At 37.1% G+C, this 26,641-nt stretch overlaps 1 long non-coding RNA gene across 2 annotated transcripts; it reads right to left on the bottom strand.

Annotated features, from left to right (window-relative positions):
- LOC110392432 lies at positions 729-26,191 on the bottom strand. Of its 2 annotated transcripts, none has more exons than XR_002434361.1 (3): positions 26,080-26,191; positions 22,925-22,978; positions 729-1,115 (listed from the first exon to the last, which is right to left on the bottom strand). It is a non-coding gene; the product is annotated as an uncharacterized LOC110392432 (long non-coding RNA). The 2 variants fall into 2 exon arrangements; XR_002434360.1 differs by having other exon boundaries at positions 729-1,112.

Here is a 26,641-nt window from a genome sequence, read left to right as displayed (position 1 = left end):
TGTCTGAAATAGAACTGTAGAAATGCAGGGATATTTAAGATACAGCTCAAGTTGTATCTAGACAATTACAATAACTGAATTATTCAGGACATACTAACATCTGTCTCAAAAGAAGTCTAAGTACTTTGCTGGAAGGTGATTGTCATGTACAGGTGTTTACAAATTTGATGAGGGGGCTGGGACTGCCAGCCCTGAGCAGTGTGCAGTCCGAACCATTTATCTCCCTCCATATTAAATACTGTTGTAAATGCCAAAGATCATTTGAGTTATCAGAAATATTCACCTCAGTTTTGTTCTCATCCTACCTGGCTTTATTATGAAGGTGTCACAATTTCTGGGCAATCATTGTCAGTGCAACTGGAGTTTTATGGATGGATTTCACCCAGTCACTTGGTCTCTCTTGGTTTAAGTTATGTGATGATATGTGGGACCTCTGGGATTCCTGAGGTCAGATTTCTGACTCTCCCCCTAGATGATGGAGCTGAATGTAGCCAGAAATCCATGTGCCAAAAAGGGACAATCCATTACACTCATACTTAAAATTCTGTACTCTCTACAGTAGACATTTGTGATTATCTCTGGCAGTTGCAAGACTGTATATTTCCATGGACTGACCTTAAAGGAACGTAAAGAATGACAGTCAATATGCAGTGATAAGAGCAATATGCAATTTATTGAAGGCAAGGGCAAGAAACTTTAAACACTGTCCTTGATGAATGTTGCAAAGGTTTTATTGAGATTTTGTTTTTTTAAACAGAAATCTGTCAAAAAATACATTTTCCAGTTTTTAGAAAATACATGCCAATAAGATCATATAATTTAAGTGTTATATAAGTGAATATTGTCACAGCAAGGTGAGAACAGCAAGAAATAACAAGCAAAACTAATTCTTTTTTTTCAGAGCAGAAGGCAAAGAACACAATTTAGATAAGACAAAAGTATTACATGAAATTTTAGGGTCTCATATTCATCTCCATTGCTTTGAAAAACACAAAGATCAAATCTTCTCACAGATCTCCAATCAGAAAATGGGAAAAAGCCATTCGTCTCTTGGTTAGTGTAGCAATGTAGGCCAAACATTTTTGCTGGCTCCTGCACATCCATTCCAGATTCTGCTGCACAAGAGAAGATAGCTTATTATTTTCTTGATCATATCTAATATTCGTATAATCTGTAATCTATGTATGATATCTGAAAAAATTCTTTTTCCCACACTAGAGTGGTACTTCATGACTAATTTTGTTCTTTTAGGAGTCTAGTAGTGGATCATCATTTTAAATACACATTTTTTCACTAAAATAAAATAAAATAAAATAAAGATAATCTGTATTTTGAATCCTTAAAAAATTTGTATTCTTCCAACACCAGAAAGACGAAAATGCAATACTCTTAACATGGTTGTCTCCAGATCTTCTGTTTATAAATACACATTGTGCTCTTAAAATTGTTGTCATTAAACTTTATTCACAGTGACTGTGAAATTAGCCTGCAACTGGAGATCTGAAGGATAGCCACAGTTACTTTAAGAAAAATTTATTATAGGTTGAGCTTTCCATATTGAGTGCCTTTTATTAAGATTGCTCTGCACTTTCCATTATAAGGCTTTGCTTTCAGTTACTTACAGGGTTACTAAACATAAATTGTGTGAGTTGAGATTTTTCATATTAGGTATCTGCCTCAGGCTAAGATCAATTTGTTTATTTTGTTTGACATGCAAAAATGTGGGCAGCCTGTTCTACAAGAAATGGAAGCAAGCATCAGAAATGTGGAAGTGAGGACATGGATGTTGTTTGTTCTTATAATAACTTTCAAAATCACGTTATCAATGTCTCAACTGGTAATTTCCAGGTGTATTTTTATAGTGGCTTATTAACATCTAAAATTGTCAGAGATTTTACATTCACTGACTTTTATTTTCTATCCCATCTCAATACCTTATATTTTACCATCTCTCTTTTGATTTTGATAACTGCTTAATTATTTGTGGTCAATGGCAAAATGCCTGAATGGAGATCAGTGATGAGTAGTTTCCCTCAGGGGACAGTACTGGGACTGATGATCTCTAATATTTTCATCAGTGACATTGACTGTGGGATTAAGTGCATGCTCAGAAAGTTTGTGGATGACACCAAGCTGTGTGGCATAGTCAACACACCTGAGGGATGGGATGCTTTCTAGACCTAGACAGATTTGAGCAGTGGGCTCTGGTGAACCTCATGAGGTTCAACAAATACAAGTGCAACATTTGGGTCGAGGCAACCCACTCTATCAGTACAAGCTGGAGGATGTAAGGATGGAGCACAGTCCTGCTGAAAAGGACGTGGGGGTACTGATGGATGGTAAGCTGGTTGGTAAGCTGAACATGAGCCTGCAGTGTGCCCTAACAGCCCAGAAAGCCAACTGTATCCTGGGCTGCATGAAAACAAGTGTGGCCAGCAGGGTGAGGGAGGTGATCTTGCCCCTCTACTCTGCGCTGGTGAGGCCTCACCTGGAGTACTGTGTCCAGATGTGGAGTCCTCAGTACAGAAGAGATATTGACCTGTTGGAGCATATCCAGAGGGGGGCCACAAAAATGATCTAAGGTGTGGAACATCTGCCCTATGAGGACAGGCTGAGAGAGCTGGTGCTGTTTGACCTGGAGAAGAGAAGGCTCCAAGGAGACCTGAGAGCAGCCTTTAAATATCTAAAGAGGGGCTATAAGAAAGAAGGGGATAGACTCTTTAGCAGGGTTTGTCAGGATAGAAGGGGAAGTGATTTCAAATTAAAAGTGGGGAGATTTAAACTGGGTAGAATAAAAATGTCTGTTATGATTAGGGTAGTGAAAGACTGTAACAGGTTGCCCAGAGAGTTGGTAAAAGCTCCATCCCTGGAGACATTCAAGGTCAGGCTTAACTAGGCTCTGAGCACCCTGATATAGCTGTAGATGTCCCTGTTCATTGCAGGAAAGTTGGACTAGATAACCTTCAAAGGACCCTTCCAACTCAAATGATTCCATGATTCTATGGTTACAGAAATGAAGGAATTATCTGAGTGATTATAATAGGCAAATATATATGTGACAAGAACTAAAACAGAATAGGAAATAAATGGCATTGAAAGAAAAGCTTGGAGATAAAAGAGGCAGAGGTGAGGGAGACTGCCTGTAGATATTTACTGATGGGAACTAGAAAACAAGGAAGGAAGACAGAAGAAAGGAAAATGGTGAGAGAGAAGAATCACTAGGATAACAAAGAAAGGGATCGGGGTTGGGAACAAGGAAGAATCAGTTTTACTTGCTCAAGGCAATTAGGATTAAAAAAAAATAATAATGGAAGAAAACATGGAAGACAGAGGGAATTTTATCTGAGAGACTTAAAAGCATACACTAGATAGATGATAAAGTTGGTTAAGAATCAAAGAGAAGAGGAAGGCAGATGACAAGAAGCTCAAGTATTTGCAGCCAGACTCATGGTGCCTGAAGCCAGTAAGTGTAGATAGAACAGAGAAACAAACCTGAAGAAACTGGGGCTGAATGCAAAAGGAGATTGGTAGCTAGGTGAAAAGCTAAGGAGTAGATCCAGAAAGTTTGATGAAAAGGAGGTTGAGGTGGATGAAACTTAGGATTCGAATCTGCTGAATAAGATCATACAGAGATGAATGGCAGCAATGAGGAGAAGCAGCCAGAAGTAGGTTGATGATCTCTGTCCAACTAACAGAACATTTTTCTGTACAAGTTAAATTAGAAGTCATATTTCTCAAATTTCAAATCTTCATCTGCTGTAGAAAAATATATTCAAAATCAGACTGTCAAAGAAGGATAAATCAGGCAACTTACTGCAGTGCTTGATGACACAGAATCATGGATGTAAATGCAAGTTGATCAAGAGGGGCTCTTACCCATGCCTGACTACAGGGCTTCAAGTAAGTCAAGCAGTGAAGATTAAGCCCTTCCCAGTAATCCATTACAATGATGCTTATTTTCAGATTGTTTTTCTGGACTCTTAATCTAAATCTTCCTTTACTGTATTTATGATTTTTCTTCACACATGGATATGGAGAATATTTAGTCCCTTCCTCATAATACTAGTCATTTAATATATCTGAACATTATTATCCTGTATCCATTTTCTCTTATGAGTATGCAGTACTATTACATTCAATCAATCTTAATAAATCATATTTTAAAGACCTTTACCACACTTGCTGTTGTTCTTGAACTCAGACTGGTCAATCTTTCTTGAAGTACTGTACCAATGCTACTTCATATAAAGGTTTACTGTTTTGTTTTGTTCTGGTTTTGTTGTTTTTTTTTTTTTATAACTCTCTTCATAATATTATTTATAAGAACAAGACATCTGTAGCTCATGTTCAGCTATAACATAGACCTTTTCCTTAGCTATCACACAATCACAGAATCACAGGGCTTGGAAGAGACCACAAGAGATCACTAAGTCCAACCCCCTGCTAAAGCAGATACGGTACAATAGGTCACACAGGTAGGTGTCCAGATGAGTCCTGAATATGTCCATAGAAGGAAATTCCACAACCACCATGGGCAACCTGTTCCAGTGCTCCGTCACCCTTACTGTAAAGAATTTCTTCAGCATGTTTGTGCAGAACTTCCTAGGTACAAGTTTTAAGCCATTACTCCTTGTCCCACCACTACACATCACTGAGAAGAGCCTGGCTTCATCCATTTGCCTCCCACCTCCCTTCAGATGTTTATAAACATTTATGAGATCCCTTCTCAGTCTTCTTTTCCCCGGGCTGAACAGTCCCAGGTTACTCAGCCTTTCCTCACACGGGAGACGCCCCAGGCCCTTTATTATCTTTGTGGCCCACTGCTGGACTCCTTCTAGGAAATCCTTGTCTTTTTTGAACTGAGAAGCCCAGAACTGGACATATTTTTTTCTAAATGTGGCCTCACCAGGTCAAAGTAGATGGGGAAGATCACCTCCCTTGATCTGCAGCAGTATTCTTTTTAATGCACCCGAGGATACCATTGGCCTTCCTGGCCACAAGGGTATACTGTTGGCTCATGGCCAACCTGTTGTCCCCAGGATCTTCTCCACAGAGGTTCTTCTCCAGCAGATCATTCCCTAACCTGTACTGATGCATGCAGCTATCTCTCATCCTTTAATTTTGCAACTGAATATCTTTTCCATAGAACTCTCCACTTGCTCTATTGAATGAAATTCTATATTTTTCAAACCAGATCTCCAACTAAACAAGATCCTATTGAACTCCAATCCTGCCTTACTATATAGTTCCCAGGCTTCATGAGAACAATGTCTGTTTTACATCAAGGTTATTAATGGCAATACTGAATAACAGCGGGGTCCCGAGAAATTCTGGCAAGGCATTTCCACTTTGTCAGTGAAAAACTGAAATCTAACTAAACAAAGTTTTCTGACCAGTTTCACTCCAAGCTTATAAGTGTTTCTTCTAGGAAATGTTTCCCGTGGTTGTTTACTAGAATATCATTGAAAATTGTTGAAAGCCTAGAGTTTATCATCTATATCAGTCTGTTAGCTTGAGATAGAAGCAATTAGATTAGTCTGGCATTGGTTGTTCTTGGCAAATCCATATTGGAGATATATATCTTGTGGTTAACTTCCAGTTTTGTCTCTAATCTGCTTTCTCCCTTTCCTAGTATATGACAACCTATTACTGATTCCAGACACTCCATAAACTCAAAGAAAAAAGGTCTGTATATTGGATCTAAAGATTCTGTGGTTACCAGTACAGTGTGTTGATTTTATCATGATGACACTCCTTTTGCACTTTGTTTTTGAAAATCTGGGAAATTTCTTCAAAATACACAGAGAAGATTTTAGACAAAACAAAATAAGATATTGAATATAAGAAATGGCAAAAGTGAGACTCTGTGCTATTTAATTTTCCTATTCATGTATAATGATGCAGACTTTAATCAGGTGGTAAAATTATATTATATAAATTATATTCTTATACTCATTTGGTATTCTACATTTTACAGTGCTGAAGTATAGGCCTAATTTATTGCCTTTTGATTGAAGTATGCAAGAGGTAGATGCTCTTAGGACATGTTACTGAGACCACCTTCAGTGAATCAGTTGATGATACCAGGAAGGTGAATTTGTAGGAAGCCTGCAGCCAGCCCTGCTTGAAGTTCTAGTTGAGAATATGAATTTTGATACAGTCTTTACTTTTTATATGTCTTCTCTGTGCAATCTCTAACATATTAGATCTCTGGTTTCAGGTAGCGTGTTTGAGAATTACAATAATTAAAACTCTAATTACATAATCAAGCAAGAAGATTTCATCAGAGCTTTAAAAACACATTGATCTAATTCATCTTGGCCTTGCTTTATGACAAACAGCCATGCAATGATTGTATTGATCTACTTGCTGTATTAACACAGTCACATGAAAGTCTGCAATCTGATGTAATACAGAAAGAAGGATTATCTGTATCCCTGCCAGTAGACATACATTACTGAAAAACTATTATTCTCTTTTACGAATGTGGTACTAATAGAGGTTTGTGAACACTACTAATAGTGTTCACAAACACTAAGTAACAAGAATTAGCCTCCATTTAAATAATTATTACTTTACGCAGATCCTTTTTGTCAAGCAATTATCCATCAGCTGAAATCAGCTTTTTATCTCCTTTGATGTCACTTTTGTATCAAAAGCTCATACATTTAAAAAGCAAACTAGAGAAAAAATGATGTGGTCGAAAGACAGAATGTGGACTTGTTAACAGTATTGCTTTATGTTAAAGGCAAAGAACAAGGTTAAAAAAATAAAAACAAAAATAAAAAACACAACTAGCCCGGATTTTCATTAGCAATAATTGTATTGCAGATGTAAAATTGTGATACTGAGTATTATGTAATAAATGCGCAGTCTCCTTTTTACAAGTGATCAACAGGTTTCCTATAATCTGCATTGTCACAGCGCCCACAGATAGCATTAGGATTACATTCAACTGAAAATCAAAAGATTGTACTGATGTCTTATATAATATTTCCTTTTTAAAAACTTACTCACTGCTCAAAATAAACAGAAGGATATCCATAAGTGACAAATGAATTCTAGGCAATTAGAGGTTAAGGACTCAGAATTGTACTGTTATTAATATTTTATCCTGAATTACTTTATAGATGTAAATTCAACATTTTAATTACTCACATTGCTCTACACTCTCCCCAGTGTACTGCCTACAGTATTTAATTTCCCAGTGGGTTCTGTTCCCTCAGCATCTCTTTTTATCTTCAAATATCTGCTAAATTCCCCAGCGCCCATTCTCAGAGTTTGTTAACTTCTCATATCTACATCTTTTAGCTATTCCTGACTGTGTTTTTCAGTTTTTCTGACATCTTTTGGCTCCTGGTGTCACATCTCAGAGTCAACTCTCCAGATATCACTGTTTCATCAGTCAAGATTTTAAACAGTTTGCTTCCAGCTGCAGCCCTATCAAGTACTTGCCTTATTCTAAAAGCCATTGCTAGATCTGTATCTGTTTCTGTTCACTCCCTCAGAAGCCAGCTCTCCAGACAGCAGCAATGAAATAATAAGCCTTAGTTTCAAAGGGTTTACGGAAGCTATGTGTGCCAGAAACACATCTGCATGACCACAATTGTACCTACTAAACTACCTTCTGTCCTGTAAAAAGCACAGACAAATGTGATCTGGGAGGCACAGCATCTCCGAAGCACATTTCCCTCTGTGTTTCACCCTTGCTCCATAGCAACAAATATTATGGGAGACATAGCTGCTTGTGGGGGCTGCTAAGATCGCTATCTGTTTTGCGTGAGGTAAAGTTTGTCCCATTTGTCTCATTGATCAGGACAAGAACCAAAATGAAGCCAAAGCTCTGCCCTTTCCTTGCTTCTCCCTGCATCCACACTCTAATTTCTGATCACTTATGAAGTGGAATAACGTTGAGAACCACATCAGTACTTCGTTTTTCAGGGTCGGCCACCCATCTGGAAAACAATCCGTGTGAAATATTCAGCTGGATACTCTAAAACACTTTAAAAATTATTTTCATTAAATCATTAGTAAATTTAGAAAGGAGGGAAATTGGTGAGCTAATGAAGTACTTAACATGATGTGTAACTCTGATGTGTAACTGAACTGTGTCATAAACTGGAGATAATTTGGTACAGTTTAAACCAGTTAGCTGCTACGTTGTCATCTAAGTTAGATTGTATTATTGAGAATATAGTACACATTTTTTACAAACACCGTGGAAAGCCTCTGCTCTTTTCTGCTCTATTCACTGAAAGTAACCCAATGAAACAAGGAAACACACAGAGTTGACAGCAATCATTTTTCCAACTACAACTAAGAAATAAGCTAAAGAACCTTCTAGAAAAAATCATAGGAACACAACTTCTGATATACTCATGTTCTCTAATTATTTTGGCATTGGCTCAATGTAGTTGCTGTTCTCAGAGCCTTCTGGGTAACTGGTAAATACTTCATCCATAAAAATCCTCATCCAAAAAAAAAAAAAAAAGTCATCAGAAGATGAGGATTGTTTACAAAATAACAAGATAAATTAAAATTGTTGTACCTCATAAATACATCCTTGGATAATGCTCAAAGTCATCCAGAATAAAAGTTGAGGATCCTTCAGTAAATTCCATTTCACTGAATTTTAAAACAAAGTAACATAAAACAGTAACATTGCTGAAGAAGTGATGTGCTCAAAAGGCTCAAAAGTTCTGTTGGAACATTCTTTCAATATTTCTCTTGCCTTGAGCAAAATCAGCACCTTCAACACTATGTTCATTGCTAGCTTCTGATATTTCTAGCTTCTGCCTCTTCCATCTCTACAGCTGTATACATTCCTCATACGCACATTTTCCCTTGAAAACTAATTTAGAAATGTTAGCTAGTGATGTAGTAGCTACAAGCATGACTTGGAATCTGACTTCTGGAAGAACTTTGTTGTGTGATATAGGGCTGAATAACTGTTCAAGAGATGACAATAGGCAGAACAACTGTAAGATACTGTTATATGCCAGAACTTCCTTATACTGTCTTTTACCAGACTTGTAAAAGGGGTTCAGTTCTCACATTCACATGGTTTACATGTAAAAACATTTGTACGTACTTTATAGTACCATGTATTCCCTTTTTTTCCCCTGTCACTGTGCACCATTAATTCAATTTTCTGAAACTGTGGCATTACAATAGCTTTCATATTTCACTAAACATGCAATTTTCCATTCACCATCTTCTCAAAAACTGTCCCTGGTGTTATATGGACACCAGTGAAAATGACACATATGTTTAGTGTTTTTATTTTCACCTCTTTGCTGAGGAAATACAGAAATGTTTCTGTTCCTTACTCCAGTAGATCAGTAAACTCCTATAACTTTCAATGCTGCTGACAGCATTCAGGAATTTGACCCATTTTGACATGCTTATTGTCAAATGTGCCCATAGCAACACTCATAAGTGTCATCTGTTTTAAGACAAGTCTTCTTTTCTTCATTTAACACAAAGGGTACAAAACACAAATCGCGGATGATCCAGTTTTAGTATGGGTTGAAGAATAATATTCATGTATTGCCTGTGCCAAGTTGTGATGCTGTTCATCAACTTGGAATTTCAGGAATGATCATGATGATAGGCCTGTGTACTCTCTTCTGGTGCTATAACAAGTTTGATGTCTATTATTTGTTCCTTTTTCCTTATAATTTATAAGTATTTAACTGAAGACAGGAGAGGCTAGGGAAGATGTTAGCAAAAAGCTAGAGCTCTGTGCTATTGGATATTTTGACATTTGTGTATTTTACTGTGAGTCTGGATGTCTGTATTTCATCTGGAGACAGTGGAAAACTATGAAGCATTACTAACAGAATATATCTGGGGCTGATATAAAGCATCCTGTGTTAGACCAAAATACTGTGGATCTGCATTGCCACTGTTTCTGGCATCCAAGCATGTTTTATTTCCTACATTTTTTCTAATGGTTCAGCACTTGAGGCCAAGAGACTTTATCCTTCCGTGGCCTGAATGTCTTGGAATGTGCATAGTCTCCTCCACATTTATGACTGTTATAAAAAAAACAGGATATAAAGGATACTTGTTAACATTCCTCTAAAGAACAGTTTTGTTATCTGTTCTGTTTCAGTCTTTTTTGGTTGACGTTGTCTGTATATGACGTATATTAAAAAGTGAAGAATACTTGTCATGCATAACAGTTAACTTTGGTCACACTGATAATCTGTAAATATATTTTCATCATGGAGAATAACATCTCAGTGGCAGACATTGAGACTGAAATATCAGATGGAACACAAACCATGCAGACACCCTCCTCAGAAGAGTGTAAAACACTTAATAAATGCTCTTTCTAATAGGAAAATAGAGACTGGCGGCTGACTGTCACTTCAGGCATCAGCACAACCAAAGCAACATTTAATTCTCAAAGCAGTATATTGATCTGAAACTCAAATGAAATATATGTTTTATAACACTTTTAAATCTATATATATGTATCTAAGTTTATGTATATATTTAGCTCGTGTGAAATGTCATTTGTGGGTCCTGTGTTGCAGGAAAAAACCTCTTCCCATTATTTCATCTATCTTCTTCCTTTTTAAGTTGCAGTCATCAAAAGAAGGCTGAGCAAAACTGCAGCTGTGCACTTTAGCCAGAGTAGGTTTCAGGCCCCTAATGGAAAAGATGTTGCTGTTGATTCTGGCTGATCACACTGAAAAGCAAATCTCTGTCTCTCCTAACAGCTTTCACCTAAGAACTAAACCTTGGTCTTGAAGATATTTTTCAAAATGCATCAGTCACTCAATATTCTGGACATGTACCACAAGCTGGACTTAAAATGCACATCAAGCGTGCATCAATAAACCTTAAGTTTCCCAGAGGTGTGTTTAATAGTCATTCTGTGACTGCAGAGTTAGAAAGTAAGGGAATTCTTGTGATGATTTAGATGCTCAGTCTGCTGTTTCATAAGTCAGGAAGGCAAAGGTTTGCTGAGTAGTAGAGAATTCTGAAGGTTTTAATGTCTGTCTTTTTCCCCTAACTGTTCACCACCTCTTAAGACAGAGGTCAGAAGTACTCTCTTATTAATCTTGGAACAATAAATGGTATCGATGCAATTCATTCAAGGGCCATAGTAATTTTTTTTTTTTCTCAGTGAATTGAAGTTTCCATGAAGTGAAAAGGGAACGAGTACATTCCCTAATGCACTTGTGGGATTCACTGAAGACGCAGGCAGTCAGAGTACATCAGGGAATTTGTAGGATTTGCAATATGCAACAAAGTGCTTTTCCTAACACAGTATATGCACTAATCCCTGGCTTTTAGATTGTAGTATCCCTCAAAACCCTCTTAAGAATCAGATATCCTCTTCATTCCTTACTTCTCGATATAGTGCTTTCCAAGTTTTTGAGGGCCACAACCAGATATTACTGCCTTTGAGACTCTTGTGTAGGTTAGCAAATTATCCCATGTAGCCTGTATTATACACAGCTAGTTCTTGAGTGTTCCAGAGTTCTACACTGGAGAGCAGAATGCCTTCACATAACCAGCAACCTAACTACAGTGGTTTTATTTATAGGAACAGAATTTTTTTGTGTCAGATAATTTAGAGACAATAAATTCCCTCAAAAGAGGGAATTCAAAAATGAAGTACTGTTTTCACTTAAGAACACAGATTTGCAAAACGAAAACAAATTGAAAATGGTAAAACCACATTGCATTGGGAAGTGACAGGTGAAGATCCCTCAGGATTATATAAACTAGCTTCCATGTTTTCTTCATCTGAATTAAGACAGAAGAACCTCTTTCCAATTTCAGATGCAACCAGTTTTGCTTCTTTGAATAACACCAGGGAACACTTTCTCCGGGGAAAGAATGACACAAAGCAAACTCTCTAATCCAATTTTGTTCCAGTTCCAAACTATAAATCTTTTCCCACTTGTTTTTCAAATAGTATTGTGAATGTTTTTCCAATACTTCAGTATTGTGACACCTAAGGTAGAAATGCTCCCATTTCTCTTTTGATACCTCTGATGTCTATGTATATATATTTGAGCTATTGCTTTAACTTTCCCTTGTCATCAGTGGAGGAAAAGAGGCAGCTCTAGGGTACCATTTGTCCACTTTATTTTAGACGTCTACATTCTATGATTCTATGATTCTACGATCAGGAAGAGTTGAATTTGCCCAAGAAGAACCTGCTTGCACGATTGAGTTATGAAGTCTAAACTACCAGCTTAAATGTAGATATTTACTCAGCAAGCATCTGTATTCAGCCAGATAAATTCAACCTTGATTTTCTTTCCATCTTCCCCTTTCAATTAAGTAGTGTTATTTAATTAGCAATTTCCCGCCTCTAAGCTGTTTTTCTATCAGAAGAAACATTGATAACATGTATATACTGTGATATGAAACAATCAAGCAGCTTTTACTTGTATCATAATTATTTTCTTTGGGTGAAAGTGAAAAGATTAAATATGACATCATAGTACTCAAACTGAGTCACTACTTCTATGTTCTTTTTGCTTTGTTTTATGCAGAGAGCTCCTGGACAGTCTTGCAGTTATCTGTGTCTAACAATTGAATATACACAAGAAGTTGCTAAGGAGAGCATCTTGGAGAGGAGTTGGCTGAGGGGCAGGTCACTGCTTGGGAATTGGCTAGGTATCAGTCAGCGGATGGCAAGACATTGCATTTCTAGTGGTCAGAGGGCAGTTGTATTGTTAGCTGGGCAATGGTTGGTGGGTGACATGTAATTGTATTGGGGATATATATATATCCGTATAGTTATTATTGCATTTTTTTTTCATTTTCATTTTCTGCCTTAGTAAATAATTTTTATCTCAACCCATGAGTTCTATTTTGCTTCCAGTTCTCTCCCTCATCCCTCTGGGAGAGGTGTGAGCAAACAGCTGTTTGGTGCTCATCTGCCTGCCAGGTTAAACCACAACAAAGACAAAGCAGATTTTTCCAAGTGGATGGATAGAAGATGGCTCTTTGATAAATATATAAAAATACTTTAATTTCCTTTTCCTGTATGAACTGATTTTTATTCAGATTTTAGAAGCCCTAGAGAACATTATTTAAGTCATGGTATATGTCATTTGAAGATAAGAAGCTAAGATTGAAGGTTCTGACATAGCTTGACATTACAGTAAAATTTAGGGAACAAACAGAAGTAAAAGCTCATTAAAAATGTTAACTCCCTGCCTTTCTTCATCTCTCCCTCTGTTTCTTCTGATTTTCTCTCCTTTAATCCTTCTTATCTTCTTTCCTCACTTCTCTCTTTCTTTTATTTGTACTCTCTTTATGCTAAAATCTGTATGTTCCTGACAGCAAGAATCTACCATAATTTAAAAGAGGTAACAAGAATGCAAGTGAACAAATACTCAACCATCTCATCTGGCAGAAATTTCAGAAGGGATACTCTCAGAAAATTGCATGCAACATATAAAATGCAAATGTAATATATAATGTCCCATGTGGAAAATGAAAATGCTGAGTTCAATTCTTGCCCTTTACTTGCCTTTTGCTTTGACTACTACTGCTGAAAAACTTAGCCATAAACTCTCTTGCACCTCATCTCTCCTTCACAACACAGATAATTGTAAAGAGAGTGCTGGTTTCTCTCAGAACTGAGAGAAAATGAAACTTCATAATGACTTATTTTATCAAGTCCAGCTATTTTGCAAATGTTTTAGTGTGCCCATACTGGCAAAATATATATATATATATATATATATATATATATATATATATATACTTCTTACAGCTTTCTCTAGTCATTAGTATCTTTTGACCCTATCAACTTCTGCTGCAACAAAACATCAACAGTGTGAACTCGCAATACGAATTCAAAGTCTTTTATTTTTCTTCTCCAAGTGTTTTATCCTCGTGTCCCTGATATTAGATAATGGTTCTTCCCACCTCCAATCTGCTATGTTAATGGCACAAAGTTCCTAATAATATTTGGGGCTTTTGCTTTTTGGTTTTCTGAGTAAAAGATGGAACTGGTAATGTGACATCCTTTCACAGCTTCTGGAAAATTGCCATTGGAATGCCACATTCTCAGATGTATTATAACTTAAAGGTTGTACATTTTAAACTGACTTCCTTTTAATGTCCTGAGTGTTTACCTCAAATCTAACTGATTTTGGTTTTGTTTGCTAGGTTATTCAGAGCACTTCAGTTATCTCAGAAATCTGGAGATCTTAGCCCTGAACAGCTTTAATACTTTGTGGTTTGGCAGAAGGCTTGGAATTGGCAGAGGAGCTGCAGTGTGTCAGAAGAGTGCTTTTTATACATCATGAAAATCTGTTTTGCTGCATCTATTGAAGAATTGCCAGTGCAGGAATTGTGGGTGATAATTAGAAGTAACCTATGATTTTTTTCCTCCCGAGCATAGCCTGACCCAACCAGAAAGCAACATCTCCAATGGCATGTTATTTCTATCAAAGAGTTTCAGCAGAATGAGCCAGATTTGTCAGGCTAGCCATTGTCATCAAAAGTAAGAAAGTGGGAAGTAAACAAGGCACACTTGTGAGAATCCTTCATGATCAGCAAAAAGGATTCTCCTATAGAGGAGAACTGTCAAAATGGAAGGTGGAAAGGAGAAAAGCCAGAATACAGGGGGAAAAAAAGAATGTCTTAGCAATCCTCAGTTAGGACTACAGCTCCAGAAAATGAGATAAAACATGGACAATAGTTTTAACCCTAGTAGTCAGCCATGAGATACAGGGGAGTTTTCAATGGCCAAGGACACGAGGGAGGGAAGATAGTTTGAAAAGCACACTGAGTAATGTCAGGAAGCTGGATCTCATTGAACAAATCAGACCAGTTACAAAGTTCTGTGAGGGTAGAAAAAATCCCGGAACAGAGAGACAATAATGAGCAAAAGAGTCATTAATGAGAAGAGCTGATGCATTGATGGTATGGCTAAAACCATCAGAGGGAGAAGCCCAGAAGATAGCAAATGTAAATACATATCTGGGCAAAAGAAATGGGGCACCAGGAGCAGCCGGCAGCTTGAATGGCTCCCTGCATACTGTGGCAGCTGGCACAGACTCCTTTCCTCAGGAATCTCATCATCCCTGTCTGTTGCATAGAGAGTTCAGAGACTTACCTCAGAGCTGTGGATTGCATTTGGCATTAAGATGTTCAAACATTAGTCTCTGCAATGATCTTCCTCCAGCCTTCCCACCAGCACAACTGTCTATTTTGCTTTTTCCCGTATTCACATCCCCCACATCAGTGTAACCATCTGGTGAGCTGGAAAGTCAGTGTATTATAATGGACAAATCTGGATTTATCACAGAATGAGAACTGAGTGCTCGTTCTGGGAATAATAGTTTTCAGTTCACCTTGTTTGATATTGCAGGAAGGAAAGGCAGAGTTAGTCTGAAGTGACAAGTGCATAGATTTTATTTGAACTCTTCGTAATCTTTGATTGGAATTCATCATCTAACTGGAAATAGCTACAGTACATTAAGTCATAAAGCTTTGTTGGTTTTCAAGCCCAGAAAATATGGCCAAATTTAAACAGAAGGTCTCAATGAAGTATCCTTTTCTAAAGATGTGGTCTCCAGTGACTCGTCACTTATGAGCTGGATTTTCAGTATGCAGTAGCTTGAAGAGAAATATGCTTATGCTAACAAGCTGGAATTGTTTAAAAAAAAAAAAAAGGAAAAAGAAAAAATTTTACCTAGAAATCATATTTTTATTCTTGATGTGGTCCAATTATAACCCTGAAATATTTGAAAGGCACACCTCTCACCTGCCTTCCATCACAACAACCGACTGTTTTTTTCTAATTTTCCTTGTATTTAAAAAAAAACAGTAGCCTTAATGAAAACATCCCATTGGATGGAACAAGTCCCAAGGCTGTCAGCTGACCTGTCTAATTATGTAGCCAGGGTAAATTCACCTCCCTCCTTGGACTTAGCCTTAAATTCCTTATTTTGCATTTCAGTTGGTTTTTAGAGACGTCTTTTAAAGCAAGTGCAGTTAATATTTTTAAAAATAAGAACATGTATGGTTCCTTGATGTGAATATAGCTGGCTGAAGTATCATTACAACTTCAAGTATATATATATTTGGACACAGACTAATATGGAAAGTTTTCCCTAAAAGGGACCATTTAAACTATTATGCAGGTGTGAAAATTAGAGGTAATATTCAAAACAATTTTGCATCCTTAACTATTGTACTTGTTATCACACAACAGAGATGTTAAGATAATGCATTCTAATTTGGTACATCTTACTGAACTATTAGGCAGTTGAACTAAGCCCTGAAGTTCGATGTGGAGAATTTCCACATAAGAAAGAAGGAAAAGGTCCTTATATATTCACAGTCCTTTCTTTTATTTTTTTCTCTAGCACAACATTTCTCTTGTTTACTTCTAATATAACATAGCTGAAACATTTGACAATAATGTCGTATTTATGAGGAAAGGATTGCAATTTTTAATAGAACCTCAGTTCATTTAATGATTCTAATAGGAAAAAGTGATGATTTTCTTACATCTTGTACATTATGGAAATCTTAACTCTTTAAAAGCAAGTCACCAATAAACATTCATCTATGTACTGAAGAATGGTACTAACAATCACTAAATAGTGATCATACTATTTTAATGAAACCAAAGTTTGACCTGATTATTGATTGTCTACTTTTGTTTATTTATTAAAACTTTCCAGGTAAAATATGGTTATCAGAATTCAAAGTCATTTTAAAATCTCTAATGTCTATAGCCAGCAAAATTGTTTTTCTTTAAAATGATGTCACTATAAAAAAATATAATTATTTTTATGAATAGGACTATATATATCTCAAATGCAGTTCATCCACTTTTAGTACAATAAAACTTTTTAAGCAATGCACTTTTTAGTAGTACAATTCTAAATTGTGCATTTTGAAGCCTAGAAAGTTCCTGTTATTTCCCTGACAGGGAGAGCTTCCCCATACCAGTGTGACATAGACTATAGCCTGAACAACTTGTTTCTGCAATTTTGTTGCTATGGGAACAGATGTGAAAAGCCTACTGCTGTACTATAACACAATTAAGCATATTATGGCCTCTTTAATTGCATTCTTTAGAAGCCACCACAAACAAAGACAAAATAACAGGCTGGATGGACTCGCTCATTTTCAAATGGCAATTTTTGAATTGATATAGCAGCATATACTTTCACCTGTTTTAACTGCTTCTTTCTGCCACAGTTCTCATGCCAAAAGAAGAAAATATCTTCGGAAGATATCCAGCATGTTACTACATTTAAAAGATGGAAAGACAGAAAGCTGGATCTAAGGGCTTGCTGAGCCAACAAATCTTATTTAGTAGATCTTCCCAATTCTAGGCTAGTGGATAGTGACAGTGGAAAATTCTTGAACAAGAAGATGCCAGTTCCTCTTACAACATGGACAAGCATATTTAATTATCTCCTTTTAAACAACTGGAAAGAACTGATGATAAGTCTAGATGTAAATATTTTTTATAATCTGTAGTTTGTACCGTGAAAGAGTTGCTTTCCTTCCTGTTTTTTTTTTCTTTTTTTTCTAATATTGACTCTCCTTTCTGGTTAACGTATACCTAATGAGTTACTGAGCTCCTGTCTCAAAATAAAGCCCTACTGTTTTGATGAAGAGAAAGGAAACCACACACAATACTACAATGCAAAGTTTCGTAGCAGAAACATTGTGAAGAGACAGAAGAATGTGGGGAATTTCCAAGGCTTCATTAAATCTATATTCTTGTACTATATATTAAGTACTGCTAATTTGTCACTGTTATGTAATTCTGTCCCTAATCTGTTACTTTTCATAGAATCATAGAATGGCCTGGGTTGAAAAGGTCCTCAAAGATCATCAAGTTTCAAGCCCCCTGCTGAGTGCAGGATTGCCAACCACTAGACCAGGCCGCCCAGAGCCACATCCAGCCTGGCCTTGAATGCCTCCAGGGATGGAGCATCCACAACCTCCTTGGGCTGTCGCAACGTGCACACCGAAGTCACCCGCTGTACCAATATGGTTATCGCGTAGTGCTTAATTTATTGCAATTCGACTACAACATTTATAGAGCATCAGGTAGGCGTCGCGCGCTACAACACTGCTAATTGGACAGCGGATATCATCACTTAGGCATTCTTGCAGTTAGATAGTGGTTAGCAGTCCCGTAAAGCACAACCTGGAGACGTAGATGTTTGACCTTGCAACACAGCAGCTGTTCCTCGTCTCAGGCCTCCAAGGACACTCCAGGGATTACTTGAGCGTGTTCTAATAAATATGCCCACTGTCCATCAAATACTTCCCACATTGGGCAAACTGTTCCAGTGCGTCACCACCCTCTGTGTGAAAAACTTCCTCCTAATATCTAACCTAAATCTCCCCTGTCTCAGTTTAAAACCATTCTCCCTTGTCCTATCACTATCCACCCTCGGAAACAATCATTCCCCCTCCTGTTTATATGCTCCCTTCAAGTATTGGAAAGCCACAATGGAGTCTCCCCAGAGCCTTCTTTTCTCCAAGCTAAACAAGCCCAGTTCCCTCAACCTTTCTTCATAGGAGAGGTGCTCCAGCCCTCTGATCATCTTGGTGGCCCTCCTCTGAACTTGTTCCAAGAGCTCAGCGTCTTTCTTGTGCTGGGTGCCCCAGGCCTGGTTGCAGTACTCCAGATGGGGTCTCACAAGAGCTGAGTAGAGGGAGACAATCCCTCTAGTTACTCCAGTTTGTATAAATACCTGGGATTGCCCTGGCCCAAGTGCAGCACATTGCATTTGGCCTTGATGAACCTCCTTAGGTTCACATGGGCCCACTTCTCCAGCCTGTCCAGGTCCCTCTGGATGGCTTCTCTTCCCTCCAGTGTATCAACTACACTGCTCAGCTTGGTGTCATCTGCAAACTTGCTGAGGGTGCACTCGATTCCATCATCTATGTCATTGATAAAGATGTTGAAGAGCACCGGTCCCAAGACTGAGCCTTGGGGGACACCACTCGTGACCAGCCTCCACCCTGACATAGAACCACTGATCACAACCCTTTGGCTGCGACCAGCCAACCAGTTCTTAATTCACCGAACAGTCCATCCTTCAAATCCATACCTCTCCAATTTGGAGAGAAGGATGTGGTGAGGGACCATGTCAGAGGCTTTGGAGAAGTCCAGGTAGATGACATCCATCGCCTTTTTCCCATCCACCGATGCCGTTAGGTTTATTACCTAGCTTTTTCCACAGTTCTGTAACAGAATTCTAGCTGTAGAGCAAGAATTGTATTCGAATTGCCTTCAGAAAAGAAAAAAAAAAAAAAAAAAAGAGAGAAAAAAAAAAAAGAAAAAAGTGGCAGGTGAAGTGGGGAACATCAAATTGAATCCTTAATGGTTCCCAGCCAGGAAAAACTACTTCAGTCGTGATACTGTGATAAATTGTGTTGAGTACAACTTCAGGCCAACCAAAACTTGCAATTTAGCAAATTTCCCATTAATTCTTATTAGTTCAGTTGGAATTCAAATCTATTTTGAAAAATAAGAGTCTAGTTTGGAAATCCACATAAACTCAAAACTTATTATGTTTGGTAAATACAAATAAACAGTTTTCCAGACCTCATCTGAGAACACCATGTATTAAAATCTGCAGGTCTTGAATATGGGAGAAAATGTAAAGGTAAAATGTAAATATTTAGTTAACACAAAAATTTTTGTACTTTGTTTATGATTCCTTTTTTTTTTTTTTTTCAAAGCCATTGAGTAAAGCTGCCTCAACCTGGAGATCTGCCAGCCTTTGCACACCAATGCACATTATTATATTATATTATATTACATTACATTACATTACATTACATTACATTATATTATATTATATTATATTATATTATATTATATATTTATATATTTATATATTATATTATTATATGTTATATATTATATTTATTATATTATATTTATTATATTTTATTATATTTATTATATTATATTAGTGTGTCAAGTCTATACACATTGGATCAGTTGCCATGGGTACAGCACCTGCTTTTTATTATTTGAGCCATGCCCATCTCAACTGCAAAAAAAATAGCTTAGGGATCCATCATCACCCATAGAACAGTTAAAAATTGAAAAGTAGTATGGTGTTATGGGGATCTCTGAATCTTGCTAAATTGATATAGCAAAATAACAATAGCTGAATTCTTCCAACTGAGGCAACCTTTGAGCTTTAAACTGAATTGAACTGAAGCATTTGTTCATAAGGAGTAGTAAAAGGTGCTGAGAACAAGAGGATCTTTAGGGGTAGAAAGTCAAGGAATAGCAGAAACTGAAACTGTCATAAAGTTGGTTTGACCAGTAGGTTTACAGAGCTATCAAAAGGTGGCAATACCTGAAAACAAAGCAATGTTATGGCTCATGCACCATTAATTGATTACTTTCATTCAAACTGTTATTACTAGTATCTCTTTAATCATCATCACCGTTATTAATTTTTATTATTAGTATTAAATACCTGTGTGTTTTAGTGTCCCTTCAGTGTGGCTGACTGGTAGGTTGTGAGCTGACTTCCCATGACCATTGGAAGAGCTAACAGAAGCCAGGTAGAAGTTATGGCCACAAAGACTGACTGACTGTGGGTGAGAAGGCAGCAGGTTTTGTTCCAAGGTTGTGGGCAAAAAGATCTGCTGTAATTTGCAGTACCTTCCCTGGAGGTTTTCAAGGCCCGGCTGGATGGGGTCCTGGGCAAGCTGATCTAGTACATGATCTAGCAGCTGGCAGCCCTCCCTGTGACTGGGGAACTGGAACTTGATGATCCTTTAGGTCCCTTCCAACCCAAGCCACTCAATGATTCTGTGATTCTATGATTTGTCATCATTATTCCTGTCTCAAATAGAGTAAAAGTTCAGAACATTTTTAGTGGCCTGGTACCCTCAATCTGAGTATGAAACCTGTAACTAAGTGTCCTCAAATTCTCACAAGAAGTTGGGTGTTGCTGTCATTTCAATCAGCTGGACAGTTCTCTGCTCACAGTTCGCTTTTTGACAAGAGCACTGGTTACATCCATGGGTCAGAAGATCTGTTTGAAACTCTGACCTTAACATTTGGAGGAGAGAATACATCAAAGCAGTGGACTACAGAGAGGAAAGCAAAAACAAAAACCTTTTCATGTTATCAGCGAATGCTTAATTCATGTCACAACAACAGTTTTTCAGTGCTGATTCATGTGTGTTTCAACGGAATAAATTCAAATTGGTAGGCCATCTGTTAGGATGAAAGAAATCAAATGGAATAAGGAAAAAAAGTGATGGAATATAAATAGATTATTTATATGTATTTGTTATTTCTGAGTTGATATACAGTTCACTTATATTTATTATCTTTATTTTCTGCCTTCAGGAACAATACAATAGTCCTCTTAAAGGATCAACTGGTATGTGACATGTTTCAAAAACCAAAACAGTGGGACAAACACACAAAAAGACATAAAATTCTAAATCTGTTTAGAAAATTCCTTTAAGTGACTAAGCCTGCTTTAGATGACTACAGCAACTGTCTAACAACCAGCTCTGGGTGACTCTGCTTGAGCAGGGGAGGTTGAACAATAGGACCTCCAAATGTCCCTTCCAAACATTCTCTGACTATGCCAAAATTTAGAATCCAAAAATTCATTTCATCAACCATAATAGTAGAATGTCTTAACTTTCCCTGAGAAGGAATTGCTTTCAGATATTACCAGAAATGTATATGGACAACAATGAAAAGTTATTTGTTCTTTTTTATACATTGTCTGCAGGGGTAGATATTGTGAACATTCATAGCACCTGTTGGCTGAAATAAGGTGTGTTGCTGTCAGGAGAGGATATGTTGCTTTTTCTTGCTTTATCAGGAAATAATTTCACTTTTCCAGATTTTGGGAAGGTCTCAAATGAAAAAAAACATTCCATCTTTTTCTCCCTTTACCCATTCCAGTGTTGCAAACACCAGTCTTGTTTCTGTTCTGCAGCCTGGTGAAGCAAGAACATCACTCCAGCCCCTTCTGGCTTAGCTGTTTCATTCAGTAGGAAATGATTACAAGTTCAGTATTCAATATTTAAGCATGATTTCACAGGCTAGTGAGTAGGAAAATAATCTTTGATTATCTACTCTACCGAATCCTTAACATAGAGTAGTGATCACTTACTGGCCCCCAGTCTTTGCATTCAAAGGAGTGTTCTGTATATTGGAAGGAAGTTGTTCTGCTCCTGTTTGCTTGTCTAAAAGATATGTGTTTATTTCATGGGGAGAAAAAAGACTGTTTCAACAGGAAATGCAAATAGAAACTTATTTCATTATATTTGATCTATTATTGTCTGGAAATTAGAACATTCACGGGAGCTGCAGAAAATTAAGGTTCAAATCCCCTTAAGCGGGGTAAAGATGTAAGTATAATCTCACAGCATGGATAAGCTATTGATCTACTGCATGGAATTTTTGAGATAATAGATGAAAAGGAGAAAGACATAAAAACAACCTCAGTTCTTCCAGCTATACCCTGGCAGAGAGGCTGGAATAAGCAGCCAGTGTCAGGAGCACTCTGAATAGTATCCAGTAATTGCGACTTATATTTCTGGGTACAAACCCTGATTCTGCTGTCTGGTTAGGTAGCTCAATGGCCTCTTTTGCTACCTGCTTTATGGATTCTTTTACAGATTTTATCTTTAGAAATAAGCGCCTATTCCTTTCATCAATCTTATTTCTGTGGACCTAATTTTCTTGAGGCATTTATGGGAAGCCTAAGCACTGGAGTCAGGATTGCGGATTCCATTTCACAGCAAAATGCTTTAAAGAGTCAGCATAGTGCCTATGATTGCTATACTTAAATCTTTTCATGGGTTTAAACCCAAATTGTTACTGCTTTTGTGCAAGAGCATAATTTATAGTAAAATGAGGCTCTACGAAATGAGGAAGATAATGTATTGCTCTTACCTTTTCCATATGTAAAATATGAGGGTCAAAAATGCCTTGTTCTGACTTTAGGCTCTGTGGAGAAATAAAGAATAGCTTCAGAACTTGTACTTTATCAGGTGACTGAGTCTCCCTGGACTAGAGTGTTGGATTTTCTTCTACAGTTGAAGAATTTAGTCCTGGTATTCACTTGCTTTCTATACATATTCTTAGAATATACCTGTGAATATAATCTGTGGCCGTGTATTTCATGATTCTGGTTGTGATTATCAAGAATTATCAACAAGATCAGTGCAGCTGATGTGGTCAAAAATAAAGAGTATTTGTGAATGGAAAGGAATTTCTTATGAAAAGCATTACATTATAAAATGATTATGGAACTACAAGAAAGTTTTTGCATCTGGATATAATTTTTATGGTTGTACATGTGAATTTTGATTTTTTTTATGTATACAAGTGAGATTATAAAAGATTCTAAATCTGAGACTATATCAATCAATTGCAACTTCTGTGAGTGATAGGATAGGTATGATATATATTTCCCCTCTTAAAAATCATTTATTATCTCCTTACTGTCTTTATATGAGATAACATCGTATCCACCTAAGCAGATTTTTTTAAATGTTTTTTGCAAAGGAAGATGTACTTTTTCAAACAGAGATTTGAGTTTATGGATAGGCTCCTGTGTTTATCCAGGTATGTCTGATGGGTGAATCTAGCTGCAGCACTAACTTTGGTTCTGAAGCTAAGAGAAAACACACTCCCCTCGATTCTTTCAGTTTAAGGCATTTAAATGCCAGTGGCTATTATTTAAAACAGATGTTCTTCATACTTCTACTATAAACTACGACATCATTTTGGGAAACTATAAAAAAGAAAAAAAGTTGGTGCTGTCACCAGACATTACTGGTTACTTTATTTTACTGAAATAAAGGTCTAGTTACACTGATATTTCAAACAAAGTGGACAGCCAGTACGGATGTAAAATAAAACAATAGCATGTATCGAGATTGATTGTTCATCTTCTTTCTTCTTTCTTATTTCTTCCTTCTTTTTTTTCCTTTCTACAGCTGACAAAGTTAATGCTGCAATAAAATTCAGAACATAATCATTCCTTTGATGCAGAAGCTTTGTTTGTTTCCTTACTAACAACTCACATAATTTCACACCTGGCTTTTATATTCTATTTAAAATAATTATGTAGAAATTAATTGATATTGTCACATCAATGGAGAAATCTACAGTAAATATTTCGATTTGCATATTGTATGCTCATATTTATTAAATATACATTTATCTTTTTATTGTACGTGCAGTGAATGCAAAATCCATATTACAAATTTCACTGTCCTTAGAATCTGCTTGCTCTAAGATCATCAAGCTGTGGCTATGGATAGATCAATTGCTGCTTTCTGTTTGTGTACATGAATCTGAGCAATCACACACTGAGAAAGCATATAAAACTTGACTCTTCTTACTTTTGTATACCTCTCTAGTTCTCTACCACAGCTGCTGTATACGGAGAACAGAATAAAAGAAGTGATGATATGCTAGAGACCCAGGAGTGAAGTACTTGAAAAGGCATACTCTTTCCTGCACTGTGACAGCATTTTCATTTAATTTCATTGCTGATCATTCTCCATGTTATCACTAGGTCACTACCAGTGTCACACTTCCTCTTTGTTCCCAATGCTGTGATCATTATTTAAATCTTTAACTAATGTAACTAATTTTATCATTACTAAACCTTTCACTTATTTAGTTTTTTTTTTCCAAATAACATTATTAAAATGAATTAGTGATAAAATAAGTGCAAAAAGAAACAAATAATAATAAAAAATACAACACCCTTATTTCCAGTATGAAAACACAAAAAGAAAAACTAAAAAGCATAATGGCATTCTGCTGCCAGATGAGTCAGAGGTGGGGAAGGAACAAAAAGCCAAGGGATTTTCCTGGGGTCATCTCCTTTCTTGGAGTCTGCCATGGCTGGGGGAGTTCCAGAAGTTCCAGGGAACTGATGGCCAAGCTTGCACCAGGACTACTGCCAGATACCAAGGAGACTGTTACCAGAAGAGACGATTGACTCTGGGCTTACAGTTGACTGGCAACGCAGATGTACTTTTATACAGTGCTTTTCAGTAGGAGGCTGGGAGGCAATAAAATAACAAAAAGACACAACAAAGAAGAGTGGAATCATAGAATCGCTTAGGTTGGAGTGGGCCTTAAAAATCATCTCGTTCCAGCCCCCTGCCATGGGCAGGACTGCCACCACCCAGCTCAGGCTGCCCAGGCCCCATCCAACCTGTCCTTGAGCACCTCCAGGGATGGGGCATCCATAGCTTCTCTGAGCAGCTGTGCCAGTGCTTCACTGTCCTCTGAGTAAAAAATTTCTTCTTAACATCTAACCTAAATCTCCCCTCTTTTAGTTTCAATATCTCTTTTACTTTCAAAAAAATGACTAAGGAGTGAGATCTGAGTGAAAAAGTTTTTTGAAGAGTCCCTGGCTGAGGTGAAGCATCCATATTTCCATGCTTCTAAAAGTCACAAGTATAAGTTCATGACAGCAAGTTATGACATCAAGAGGCATGACAGATAACATGGGCTGTTTTGTTACAGTGTCTATGAGAGAGTGTCTTCTCACCAAGCTTTAGATAACTATGCTGTTTACAACTGAGTTACTTACCCTTACTTATCCGCTTACTTTATACTGCAGTTCTGGGAATTCCTTGTTCTAAGGTGATATTTACCTTACCCTAATTTAGACAACTAACATTTGTCTGAAATTAGGGACCTAAAAGTGTGTAATTCCACTTCCTGAAGGCCTAAAATGTAGAAGTCTAGTTAACTCTCTGAGTTTAAGTAAGGTATGTATTTCATGCACTGAACACACACTTCAGCACTTTTGGAGTATGTCCTTTACTATGTGAATACAAACTAGAGAGGCATGAGTACTTATCTACATATTCAGATTAATGAAGCATGCTATTCAAAATCTTGTGCAGGCATCTAAGTAATGTTAGGTTAATCATCGCAACTATTTGATCATTCTTCCTTTTTATCCACTACAGCTTTTTTCCTTCTGCCTTTGGTTCACCAAATCACTGTAGAAACTCACCCACTTGCCTTCATGAGTCTCCTACCTACATGATGCATACAGATGCTTCAACTCTTACCTCATATTCCCTTCCTACTTCTGACTTAATTCTTCGTCTCTACTTGATTTTGGTTTTTCTTTTCTTTTCTTTTCTTTTCTTTTCTTTTCTTTTCTTTTCTTTTCTTTTCTTTTCTTTTCTTTTCTTTTCTTTTCTTTTCTTTTCTTTCTAGAGAAAAGGAAAGGAATAATAATTATGACAAATATATATATATGAATGTATTTAATAAGTGATGCACAAGCAATTGCCTACCACTCCCTGACAGATGCCCAGCCAGCTGCCCAGGAAGCAGCTGAGAAAAGCATGAACTCCTATCCCCTTCAAAACTCCTTCCCCATAATGTCATAAGGTACGGAAAATCCTGTTGGCTAGTTTAAGTCAGCTGTCCTAATTCCATTCCCTCCCAGATCCTTGGGCCCTTCTCTGCAAATGGCCTTGGCTCTGTACAACACTGCTTAGCAGCAACTATAGAAATCAATGTGTTATCAGCAGTGTTTTTCTCCTAGAACCAAAACATAGCAGCATACCAGACACCCTGAAGAAAACAATTCCAACTCAGCTGAAACAAAGACAGAACACTAAC

This window comes from Numida meleagris, chromosome 1 (assembly GCF_002078875.1).
Source record: "Numida meleagris isolate 19003 breed g44 Domestic line chromosome 1, NumMel1.0, whole genome shotgun sequence".
In the NCBI taxonomy this organism is placed as follows: Eukaryota; Metazoa; Chordata; class Aves; order Galliformes; family Numididae; genus Numida; species Numida meleagris.
Note: the sequence above shows the minus strand (reverse complement) of the source record. Positions and strands in the feature narration are given on the sequence as shown.